This window comes from Rhagoletis pomonella, unplaced genomic scaffold, assembly GCF_013731165.1.
Source record: "Rhagoletis pomonella isolate Grant_MI unplaced genomic scaffold, Rhpom_1.0 Rhpom_scaffold_00003, whole genome shotgun sequence".
In the NCBI taxonomy this organism is placed as follows: Eukaryota; Metazoa; Arthropoda; class Insecta; order Diptera; family Tephritidae; genus Rhagoletis; species Rhagoletis pomonella.
In genome coordinates this window covers 43,817,522-43,823,418 of record NW_023458557.1, presented here as the reverse complement: position 1 = coordinate 43,823,418, position 5,897 = coordinate 43,817,522, and positions in this window count along the sequence as shown.

Here is a 5,897-nt window from a genome sequence, read left to right as displayed (position 1 = left end):
TTATTTAGTTATTAGTTAATTTAAATTTTTAGAGTTGAATCTTATTAAAAGATCAACAACAGCTAACTGAAAGCAACGTAAAAAAATATAGAACTTATAAAAAAAGAAGAAATAAATGCAAATTCCACTGGCCGTGGCACTCGAACCCACGACCTTGCGGCTCGTTTATCCGCATTACTGCCGTCTGTGAGGTCAAAATTATTATGCGCATATGTATGCCAGATTATATGCATAAGCTTTGCCGTCTGTCACAGCTTTAATACGGTAGACAAACGGGCTCGTTTATTTGCATAACTAGCCTTTATTTGCTTTAACTCATGCATTTTCCTCTTTAAAATGCGCATAAGCATCTGAACAAATGCACGAAATTTTTGGGAATTATCTCGGATCCGGGCAGTTTTCGTTGACAACACTGGTAAAAACGGCCAGTTGTTGTCTTTTGTACAAGTAAGCAAAGGAAGCAGTCAAGTTTCGCGTCCGCGGTAGCCGAGTGGTGAGAGTTGCGGGCTACAAGCCTGTAGCTGCCAGGTTCGATCCTTGGTTGGAGCGATTGCGAATTTTTTTTTTTTGTTTTTATTATTTATTTTATATTTTTTTTTTATTTTATTTGATCTATATATTTAATGTTACTTTATTTTGTTTTCATTTGCTTTATTTTATATCACATTTTTTATTTTATTATTAGTTAATTTAAATTTTTAGAGTTGAATTTTAATAAAAAGTCAACAACAACTAACTGAAAGCAACGTAAAAAAAATATAGAACTTATAAAAAAAAAAATGAAAACGAAATAAATGAAAATTCAATTGGCCGTGGGACTCGAACCCACAACCTTGCGGCTCGTTTATCCACATAACTTAAACACAGCTTCTGAGGAAGGTGGTGCGCAGAGATACTTCATTGCCAGTATAAACAAATTTCGAAATTCTTTGCGATTATGCTTCCACCAAATTGAAGGATATTCTTGTCTGGGTATAAGGGGTAGCTGTAATTACCCTGTAGTCAAATGTACTAGTTGTAAACTACCTCACAACTAGTATGAACCGCATGCCCAACTAGTCAGCCAACTATCTTTATTCCATGCAATCAACTGGTATTTTTAACATGGGGATGTCCTACGAGATGGCAATTGTCAGATTTCGGTCAGAAATATACCAGTCTCATACTAGTTCAAAATAGGCAGAAAAATGATAGTCCAATTATGGACCAAAACCACTACTTTGGCAGTCAAAAAATGAAATGAATTCATGAATATACAATAAAAAACTTTTGATTAAGTGCACTTTAATATATTACACATTTTTATTTAGCAGCCTTAGATTTGCCAATTATTAGTGTTAAATTTTTTGAGTATTAATTAAAGGCAAAAATAAATACATAAATATTCCAAACTTTCGAAAATAAATTTAAATGCATTTTTCATTAAATGTTATTAAAAGTAGAATGTTTCAGGTACAATAAATACTATATTTTTATCTTTTTTAATAATATTGAATACGCAAAAGAAAACATTTTAGTTAAAAATAAAATGAATACTTTAGTTCATTTTTGAGTGAACTACAATAGAAATAAAAGTGTTCCTTAAAATAAATTAAATTCATTAACTTTGCACATTTTAGTATATTAGTTTTAAAAAATTATAAAGGTAATGATTAATGTTTAAAATTTGAGATTTGGATAAGAATAAAATAAATAAATAGTTAATAATAATTTTTATCCATTGTTCGTCTTGTTGATTGATAATAGAAATTAACAAATAATTATGTTAATCGTGTAATTAAAAAAAGTCAGAAATAATTGAAAATAATCAAAAATAACAAAATAATAATGTAATTAAAATTAATGATTTAATTCACATTTTTTTAAGTAATTAATTATTCATCATTAAAAAGGTGGTAACATCGGTATGTAATCATTAAACGGTTATCCAAAAAACATGCTTTAATCAATAATCATTATCAATATTTATCATTATTTAACAGGTTTGGTATAATTGAATACGTACTCGATTTGTTGGTTTACAAAATATACCCAAATAATAGTTATAATATTTTGTGTACTGTATTGTATTAAACTGTCAAAGTCAAATAAAACATGGCATGACTAAATCGTTTTGTACTTGGCACAAGTCTGATCATTTTCGAACTAGTTCGGTTTCTGTCAGGAAATTCTAGTTATAAACTAGAATTTTTCCTGACTAGTTTGGGGTTTCACTGCAGGGTATTTCCCCATTTCTAAATCGCTGCATTTTTTCTTGTATGGTCGCTGCCGTGTCTACCCATCATTTGCCTATCGACATCACTACAGAAACTGGAATCAGCATCACAGCCGTTGGCGATTTCCTCAAAGGATTGCCAAATATCCTGGTGGGCTCCCTCTATTTGATGCTTTACCTAGTTTTTAGCTTTATTGATGTCCGAAAAAACGAGTTTTGAAACTTGGGTCACAAAATATTGCAACAACAGGACGATACGTGAAGCGGACGATGCGTAAGCATGCATAGTAGTACCATTATCATATTATTTTTTTAATAAAAATACATCAACCATAAATTTGGCCTAGCGGGGTTCATTGTTTTTTATCTTTTTTTTTTGACGTTTCTCCTCTATTTACCGAATATAATCTATAATTCAGGGATGCAGACGGAAAAGTAATTTTTTTAATATAGGATTATTGGATTGGATTTCAGGGGAGAAATCTTGTGTTCTTAATTACGTATTGGATGGTTCAGCTCGAAAAAGCAGATAATCTGGTCATAAGTATGTCGCTAAATAAAAAAAAACCTAACAGTATTGTGAAGTTTGTATAGGGCAGCAGTCCCGCGATTAACATTCCTAATGTATATGTATATAATTTTAACAGTAGGAGTCAATGAAGTAGTACATGAATGTAGTACATAGTGGAAGGCAACTTAAATGGTTTTGAAAGGGCAATCAAAACATTAACTAATTTCGATATACGGCACTTTACTCCCTCAGAGCTTTCAAATATTTCAAATGCGGACTACTCCAAATAGTGAATCAAAACTTTGCTTCAATAAAACATTGCTGAAATAAAACATCAAGCACTACTGCATTTACTGTCGAGTGCAACACAGCGAGCGCAGTAAAATTCTATGTATGGATAATTGCATTGTGTGTCTGTGTACCCTAGACCTAGACACAACTTACCCCAATTATTCCTAAATTTGGATTCTTTAATAGAGAAAAGCTTATTTATAAGTTAAAATAGGTATATACATAAGTAAGTGCCCCTGGGCCACACTGGAGAAGTGAAACTTTACATATCTATTTTGTGTCATAACGAGAGGTGGGCGTAGTGCCCACGTACGTACATACATACATACATCTGCTTTTGCTAAGGTTATATTTTTTGTCTTTTTTCTACCCTGCAGCGGTGTCGGTTACAATTGTCGCTTTCGTACTAGTTACATAACTAGTTTCAATAACATATTATGATCCAGGTAGTAAGAAATCGAGCTATTGGTTACATATTGCCCTTTCTAAAGGTCATTGGCAATTTTAATATAATAGTGCTCCCTTATTACATAAAGGAATTTGTTATTTATCATTTAAATACAAATAATAAATTTTGAATACTTATCCATGTTCTGTTTCCCTCGTGTGACCACCACGCAAATATCGGACTGAAAATTATTCTGGTTTCTTTTCAAATATGTTTATATAAATGGGGCAATTCACGTCAAATGTCACAGCTACTTTTCGACTAGCTGCGAAGCAGACAGAAAATAGGAAAAATAATTCGAAAATTATGATTTCTATAGATTTTTGTACGGGCTATGCGATGGCACTATGCGTTTTCCAAAATTTTCCCATTTTCATGGTGAAAATTCTGAACGAAAATATATTTGTATTTTTTCTGAATTATGGTAATTTTTAATATTGTTCTTAGTTATCTCAATCGAAAGATCAAGTCTTTTTACATATAAATCACTAATAAACAAGTAAGAGCAGCGCTGTCTTCGGCTATGCCGAAGGCTTCATACCTTTCATGAACATCTGCAAATTTTAGTTTGGCAGATTACTGCTTTTGAATACATCTGCATACATCGATAGAGGAGTTACATACTTATATAAAAAATCGCATCTAAACAATCAGAGGTATGGAAGATATACTTTATATGACACCAATCTAAGTGATTTTCACCGCTATGTGATCGGTATGTAAACCGGTAACACAATTTATTGGGTTTAGTTTCCTACATAAAGGAGATATATCGCAAAAACTGGTATCTGAACAATCAGTGCTATAGGAGATAAAGCTTATACAGCATAGATTTTGACGATTTTCACAGTAGACTTTGTATTATTATTTATAAAATATCTTACGAAATTTATCGGTTTTAGCTATTCAAATAAAGAAGTTTTACAGTAAAATCCCATATCTGAACAATCAGATGTATGGAAGATATATGTTGTAGTCATCCGATCCTTGTTATTTTCACTGTAAGTATTCTGTTAATAATGAGTGAAAATGGTGCGAAATTTCATGTTCCTAGCTGCATAAATGGAGGAGTTATGATAAAAGACCTCATATCTGAACAATCAGTTGTATGGGGGCTGCAGGTTATAGTGACCCGATCTTTATTATTTTCGATGTAAGTCTTCTGTTGATAATGAGTGAAAACAGTGCGAAATTTCATGGTCCTAGCTACATAAACGGATGAATTATAACGAAAAATCTCATATCTGAACAATCAGTTGTATGGGAGCTATAGGTTATAGTTACCCGATCTTTTTAATTTTCACTGTAAGTTTTCTGTAGATAATTATTGAAAACAGTGCGGAATTTCATGTTCCTAGCTATATAAATGAAGGAGTTATAACGCAAAATTTTATATCTGAACAATCCGTTGTATGGGAGCTATAGGTTATAGTGACCCGATCTTTGTAATTTTCACTATAAGTATTCTGTTGATAATGGGTGCAAGTATTGCAAAATTTCATGTTCGTAGCTGCATAAATGGCGAAGTTATAATGAAAAATCTCATATCTGAACAATCAGTTGTATGGGAGCTATATGTTATAGTGGTCCGATTCTTCCGGTTCCGACAAATGATTAATACATTATAAAAATACACCCACCTACCAAATTTCATCCGGATATCTCGAAAACTGAGAGACTAGATTGCATACAAACAGACAGACAGACGGACAGACGGACAGACGGACAGACGGACAGACGGACAGACGGACATGGCTAAATCAACTCAGCTCGACGTTCTGATCATATAAGTATACATTTTCATGGGTCTATCTCTTTTTGTTCTGGTACTTACAAACATCGGACCAAAGTTATAATACCATTTCATGCTCATGAAAGGTATAAAAAGGGACTTTGCTCTTCTGAGTTATAAAGCGTTTAAGAGCGCAGCGCGCTAATCTACTAACCGTACGAGTCATAATAATATTGTTATAACTTTGCAACTACTTGATATTTAATTCTGAAACTTTCGCAAAAACTTGCCTAGATAGTCATCTACAACACTGTTTTGAAAAAAAAAAAATTTCAAACTTTGTAACACAACTTTTGCATTTGAAAACAAACACCCTCTTAATTCTCATAAAAAAGTTATAAACCTGTAGTTTTATTTGTAGTGAGTATTAAGAAGTGGTGTTAAACTTAAATGCTTTGGAATAGTTTGTAGTTTATTGTATGAAAATTTCAAATCGATCGATACACAAATTACATAGATATAGCGAGTTTAAATGACAATTTTGTTAAAATTATCATCAAGAATCAGTTCAGCCCAATAATAAAAGTTCAAACAACGCCATGCTGCAGCTTTTGTACGTTCGACCACGGGAAAATAAATAGTAAAGACAAACTTAAATTTGAACAAATCGTCGCCTGGCTTGATTTAAAGCGAACATTTG